Raw genomic sequence first — 7,500 nt, 5'->3', positions numbered from 1 at the left:
TCGCCTGTTTCTATATTGTGCCGCGTCACAAGAATGCATGTTTTTGTTTCGACAAAGCTCCCGGAACAGGAGCAGCTAGCTAGGGTCTAGAAGAAGCTACAGAGCAGTAAGAAATGGCATGGCAGGATGCCAATCATGGCCAGTGTGGCTTTCCTAGTGTGGCGGGGAAAACCGCCCCCCATACACTAACCGGCAGTGAGTAAGATAGGGACAAAGAGAAAGACCTCAGAGGGTTTTACGCGTTCTCTCCTTCGCGTTTGCAACTCCGCGTGTGCCTCATCATGATGATGGTTTTTGGTTGAACGTGAACGTGAAACCTGGAACGAAATGATAGACGACTTTGCGGAGGTTACCAGTATTCCTTCAGGAGCTTCGTTTGGTGGAACGAATTCGCGAGGTAATGTTGTTATATCAGGGCTTCTTTACTCTTATCTGGTATCTACGCTATTTGTTTTGCCAGCATAATGGCAATTGCCAATGTGTGCTGTCGACGTTAACAGGAAGACAAATGAATAGTAGTATACCTTTGAACGATAATGTTGAACTTCTAATCATATGCTAGGGAGAGAGAGAGAGAGGGGGAGAAGAGATGAGAAGTGGTAGAGGATGGTAGAGAGAGATAGGGCTTGGTACGGCTTAGACTTTAAATTTCCCTAAAACCATTATTAAAGCCTGGAACATATCAAAACGAGCATATGTACGAACATCACATTCATAATGCATAAAGCAGCATCCGCTTACCTTACCTTTTTGCCCTAATTACCTATCTGTTTCTCTTCTGCTTCTTCGTTAGAACGCTAACGATTACGTAAGTGAACAAACTATAAATGCCTTGCATGTAAAAAGATAAGCAAAGAACAAAGCGAACATTAAACAAATTGACAGAAACAAAACCTACAAGCAGTTGCGAGGTGTTTATTTGTTTTTGCGTGAAATTCCAGAACTCCCGTTCACCATCTCGATGCTCCGTGTTGTTCCTCGTTATCGCTGGTTCATGACCACAAACTCTGTCGAAAGTGCGGAATGGAAGCCTCGCTGTTAGGGGTGCTGTGCTGTGCTGTGGGTGAGTTCCGTGTTTTTGTCGCAGCAACGTAGCTAATTTAGATCCCACAACATCACCTCCAACGCCACAGAAGCACACCCTCTGCCACTGAAAAGGGTCAGTCGCGTACAACAGGTAATTAGCATTTAAACAAAACCATCATCAATATTCATTAAAATTTGTTACTCACTCTACATTATCGGGCACGAACCTCCGTCGAAAAATGGGGATATTTCCGGTCCGGGTTCACGTTGCAAAACCCCCAAAAAAGGAAAACCCTGCGCACGTAATAAACCACCGCGAAACGAAACGAACGTCCCATGATGATGACGGTGTGGCTGCTGCTGATGAACGTTGCATCGTTGACCGACGCTAGTGGAGACTGGTTATTATGAGGTAATGTACTTTTTTAGTACGCAACCCTACCACACCCCCGAACAAACGATCGCACATACGTTTGCACCCAGTATGGCCAATCAGAACACATGATCAAATGTGGTTGCGGTCCGTCAACAACGGAACGTTGCTTGTGGGCCCACAAAAACCCCTCGGGGTCGGGAGGAACGTGGTCTGCGCTAGGGGACCACGCACGGTGACGGGGTTCCGCGGTTGATCGGTGGTCAAACGTGATTATGCTGCATATGCTCCGAGCTCTATGCCAACCGGCTGTGACTTTGTCCACTGCGCGTTCTCTTCTGCAACTGTGCCATGTGGTTGCGGTGGACCGGTGTGGAGTGGTTTTTTGGAATTTTTATCCCGTTAATACATTTATGGTGTAGTAGGAAATGTGTGCCTGAGGAAGCGGAATTTGGCCATCTGAAACTGGAGCACGGGTTGAAAAAGGGGCGTCCGGAATGGCTTCATTTCGGTTCGGTTTGAGTGCTTCACCCGACCTTACGGTGCCTTTGCTTGTGGGGTTGCGCATCGGTGACCGATGTTCGAAGGCGTTTTTATCGGATTCATTTATTTCCCTTTTCTATTTTATTCTAGTGCATAGTCGCTGCATGTTAGTCACTGATATTATGTGTTTTATATGCAGTTTGTGTTCAGTTCTTTATCATTTGACGCTTCTGGATGGAATATCGTTTTAAAAATTACGATAAGTTTGTCAAAAATATCACTTATCGAACAGTTCTTTAACGAAGACATCAACTTTAACATTCAATGTTCAATGTTAACATGCACAAACAGCAAATTAATTAAAAGCTAATGCCAACCAACTGGAAACGCTGCTTAAACAATAACCAAGCAAACATACGCTTTAAATAATAAATATGGGATATTTAATTGGCCTTTTTTTGTAATCCAGAGCAATACAATGTGAACGCGGTCACAGGCTTACACAGTCAGAGGAAATTGTTATCTAATGAAGCGCATTGGAAACAGGAGAAAACAATGAAAAGCAAAACCAAAATCAAATCAACGGGCCGATTCACGTGGTGCAGCAAAAACCGGATGACTGATAATGAGCCAGCAAAACAACCGCTTGGCGGTCGTTGCGGACCTCCATCCTGTTTGCTCCGATAGCAGCCTCCCCATTGCGCTGGTCAGTTAAATTCAATTTCCGTGTGGTAATGATGGCGCGTTAAAAAAAAGGGCGAAAGATCAAATGTTTGCGATACCCCGTCCGGCCAGTTAGTAATCTATTATCGGTGATATAATTACCGTTCCCGGTTCGAGGGACTGGGTGTCCACACCGGGTCCGGGTATTAACACGGAAAAGAGTGGCATTAATTTCACACCGCTGGTTAAGAGGAGGGATGTGAAAATTAGCAAATTAAAGTTCCAGAATCGAGCGGCCCACGGAAGGCCACGATAATTGAATAAACATCGATGGACACAGTAATCGCTACAAAATGGATCCAGTTCGGTTTTAATAGGATGAATAATGTAGCAGCACGATCCATATTGCAATCCCTGCAACACGATAAATGAAAGAGGAATGGGCATCACCGAAACACCAAACTCCGCAACACGTGATTCCCCCGTCACCGTCACGGCGGTTGGCGGTTGGCAAATTGTTACAAATGAATGGTTCTTGGTTAGCAAATAAAGCAATAAAAAAGTGTCGGGCAAACAACAAATTGATTATCACGTTTTGTTTCGCAAAGCGCTCTTATCATTGTGTTGCTGTCCGGAGACCAGCCACAGCTGGCTGATATGGGTTATTCCATTTTAAATTCTTCAATGAACGACACCGCTGGAGCAGCGGGGGCACGGTTAAAGTCTAGTTAGTGTATTAATAGCGCCGGACCTCACAGCAGAACAGGGCGATAACATGATAATGACTACACTTGTCATGGCGTTGGTGGTTTAGTAATCGAATCACAATCCCCTCCGGTTCCCAGTCGCCCGGTCTGTAGAAGGGCTTCGAATTAATTTTGCATTTTGTGTTGTGTAATAGACACGCTGGATGTGGTTCCACGTGGAGAACGTTGAATAAATGATGCTCGCAGGAATGGGATGAATTGCGGTGATTGTGTCAACACCCGTACACTGATTTGATGCTGCGTTGTGTTCCATTGCTTCCCCCACAACGTTCATCCTCATATCTATCGCCTGCTTACCTCACCCCTGGAAGCGTTGACAGAACAATTGCCGGAACACAGAATTGGGAACCTTTCGGCAAATTCCTTTCATTAGACCGCCGAATGTCGAATGATGCCGCTTTTCTTCTTTCGCAGAAGCGGGTATTCTCCTGAAAAAAAAGGAAATTTGGGATCGCGCACAACCAGAAGCCCGATTAATTAGCGGTGAAAGGGAGGCCAATTTGTGCGGTAAATTTTTGCCTGTATCGGCATTGTTCGTGGTAATGTTTGCACAACATTCCAGTTCTACCGGGAAGGTTGAATGGTTCAATGGGTGGCGTATTTGTTTAGCCTCGAATCGGAGAAAATTCTTTTATACATTAAATGCAAGGGATTCTTCTACCAAACAGTGGCACCGCAAATTACGTTTTTTGGGGCATATGCTCCACGTTGGAATTGCATACTTTTTGAAGATATTTTTAGCGCATCAGAAGGCTCTCGTGTATTCTTTTCATCAAATGGAATGAGACCGGATTTTAGCAACAGATCGATCCAAAATACCCACACTGGATAACAATTGAACTCATCCTCACCTTTATCGGCCTCGTAGAAAACCAACAATTCCCCCCGGCAACCGCTACCGTGACAGTGGCCTCGGTACATTCGGGGCGTCCACCGCAATTCGCCGTTCGTTTTTTGTCAAGTCCAGCAGCGGTACCAAGCGGCTTCAAAGGCATTTCGGATCCGTCCGCCACATTACCCCGAGGGCAGACCTCGTCCGACAAACGGACCAACTGGCGCGACCGGGCCCCTAGGCTACCACCGTGCCTCGTGCCACCAGATGAAGGATGCGTCTGCAGGATACAGGGGAACGCTCGGTGCTTTATGATTTAATTAAAACTCCCGTCAGGTGCGGATGTTGGCGGACGTTTTTTTTTATAGTTGTTGGTTGAAAAGGCCCATCCTATCCATCGTTGCTCTGTTTTTCGCTCGCTCGGTAATGTCACGGGTTTCGGGGAACCCCAAAAACACACAGGCACGCGCACACGCGCCAAAAAAAAGGACCATAATTTGTAGCCATTCGTTTGGCACGGTGGAGCGGTCCTCGGCTAATTAAACACGATCGAGAACAAATCACGCTGCAGCGACAGCGACGTAGGGCGGTTGCGATAACGAAAGGATGACAGTCCATTGGGAGGCCATTCGAGGATGAAAAAAGAAGTGTCTTGCCGTGATAAGCAGTGATTTGATAAAGTACTGTTTGTGTCCTTTGTTTTGGAGGCTTACTCTTAAGGAGAAAAGTGGTTGCTATGGATAAGACGTGACAGGAAACGTGGTTTCCGGTTGAGCTTTAGAGTGGACTTCATTGAAACATTCATTTTCAATTTTAGAGACAGTCGTATTGTATTAACTGAATTGCTTTGACTGGTTTCTTGGGACAGTGACGTGATGAAAATATTCCTTGGTTTGCTCTATTTAAGGGGGGACCTCGGTTTTTTTTGGGGCCAAGAAAGGCCCGTTTTTATCGATTTTTTGTGACGAAACCATTCAACTGTATTTATCAAGTAAATGACATAATAATCTACAACTTTTGAAGAGTATTTGATATTGTTTTGAGCAATATTAATTGAAAAATTAATCCATACCATCAAATTTAGGCAGTCGTGTCTTCGAAAAGATACTCTTTCTGGTGCCCATCGTAGCCGCGTGACGGGTCATCAGAAAAATACAAATCGATATTCATAAGTTTATCTAGATAATCCCGGAGAGTTTTGTTGATACATCCAATTTTTCGATTTTTGGCAGATTTTTGAAGTTGAAAAAGTGATGCATTTTGTCATTTTGCCTAAAATCACGATTTTTAAAGATTTGTTTTAAAAAAAGTACCTACAATTTTCATGAAATCTTGACGGGACTACCTAGAAAAAAGTGTACAAATTATGTGTAAAAAATTTCAAAACGATCGGCCCAGTAGTTTTTACGGTACGATGGGCACGGACTTTGAAAACGTTGGTTTAGCCTTGTATGAAATGCGGATTTTCAAAAATCTGTATCTTTGTCAGTTTTTCCTCGATTGATCAAAAACTTTTACGCAATACTCTTGAAAGGATCAGCTTTCAGGGAAAAATGTTAAAAACATGTATCACAAATAAAAATTAAATACCGAAGTCTCCCCTTAATAAACTGATGGTGCATTCTAAACCTACTAGTTAGTTATCTTTCAACTCACGCCTTCACTCGATGATGTTGCTCTATTGAACTATTGTTTGGACAGGAGATGAAGATCTCAAGAAGTCTCAAGCATAGAATTCCCCAAAACGAAGCTCGTGAGCACCGAAGGTTACCAAGAATCTTCTGCAATACATTGCGAACACAAACTCCATTGTACTCACATTGTGTACGCGCGCCCGCGCTAAAGCTGGACCCGATGGCATAATCCGGTGCATCCGGTGCTACGGTCACGCCACATCGCATCCTGCGGGAAAGGACTTGTTACTTGGAAGGAACAACATCGGGTATTCTGGGCACGAGAACGAGTCATGTGTTTGCTAGCACAACACAGCACCAGCAGTAGATACGCCGTTGCCAGTACAAAAGTAACAAAATCTCATCCCTTATGCTTACACATTAAATTACTTCGTCGACTTCCCTTCGCCACCGGAACAATCCGTCAGCGGGTACCGTTCTCCGTGATGGAATGCAACCGTCACACCTGCTCCACCTAATAATCCATTCGGCAAAGGAGTTCGGTCCCGCATACCTTTACGTACGAGCTTCAATTAGTGCAGCAAAGGTACACATTAACGCCAGCTGGCTCGAAGCTCGTTTGCTAAGCAGAAAGCTAACCGACCTGCTGCACGTCGTTGTCGTAGTTGGTGCCCGCATGGGAGACACTAATCACCCGGAAGGAAACCGATAAATGATCGGGATCATCGGGTGGAACGGACAGCCGGTCGGCAGGTCGTCTGCACGCGTCATCCATCAGCATTCACCCTTTAAACAATGAAGTATTACTGCCGACCACCCCGGTCGCACCAGTAGCCCTGTAGCTCTTTCTCTTCTACAGCGAAGATCCTAGACCGGGAGCGTCATCCTGCGTCGGCAGCGCACCAACACCACCCACCAAACCCACAGGACATCAGGCCAGCCAACCAGCCAGCCAGCCAGCCAGCTAGTCAGGGTTCAGTGTGTTTATGAAGCGCCTCCGGAGCAACATTATTTATCGTTTGCATCCGGGGACACTCCCGAAAACATGGGGCAGGGGTGGTAGACACCGCCGCTCGCCCCGGGAGGGAGGAGGTTAGGGTCACATATAAGTTGGATGCATATTGTGCACCATTCATAAATAAATGCAGAACGCAATGCAACGATGCACCGGTCTTTGTGCGCCACCAGTGTGAGTGGAGCAGGATTTGGTTGGATTTTGTGCTGCCACCCGTTTTGGAGGTCCCCGGCGTAGGGCACAGATTTTCATAAAATTGTTATGAAAAGCATTGTTCCCTGGAGCACCAGTTGGGAGTGCTTGGTTCGTTTTTTTTGTTAGTTTGGTTAGTATGTATGTGTGCGGGTGTTGTGAGCTCCGGCCGTGGGTATTAAATAAAATAAATTCAAACGATGATTTTGCACTCCGCATGGAACGCTGCAGGTGCAGAAGGTGCCCTGGAAAAGGTTTTATTTAAATTTAAAAAAAAGAATTTGTTAGAAAACGCTCGAAGCTCGATCCAGGATATTCTGTTTCCAATTCGAATTCCTCTCTCGTAATTGGAATAGTTCAGTTCGTCAATGGCACCGCAGTCTAAAAGGTAGCTGGTTGGCTGGCCACAATGCAGTAGCTTCCTGTAACCGTCAGCTTGGCTTCCCTTTTCGGTGGCACGGTGGCCATCTATTATGGTCGATTAGCAACCGGCCTGGTCATGCGACAGGATATTG

The 7,500-nt window shown here is 45.5% G+C and overlaps 1 protein-coding gene across 4 annotated transcripts in view; it reads left to right on the top strand.

The window, feature by feature from the left end:
• LOC126581130 (uncharacterized) overlaps positions 1-887 on the top strand; it is a 16,969-nt gene extending 16,082 nt beyond the window's left edge. For all 4 annotated transcript variants that reach the window (XM_050244601.1, XM_050244602.1, XM_050244604.1 and 1 more), the window contains exon 7: positions 1-887. This exon is cut by the window's left edge and continues 3,593 nt beyond it. The gene's annotated coding sequence lies outside the window, so the exon portion shown is untranslated.
• Positions 888-7,500: the final 6,613 nt, after the last annotated feature.

Source organism: Anopheles aquasalis, chromosome 2, assembly GCF_943734665.1.
Source record: "Anopheles aquasalis chromosome 2, idAnoAquaMG_Q_19, whole genome shotgun sequence".
Taxonomy (NCBI): Eukaryota; Metazoa; Arthropoda; class Insecta; order Diptera; family Culicidae; genus Anopheles; species Anopheles aquasalis.
This window is presented reverse-complemented; position numbering and strand designations above follow the sequence as displayed.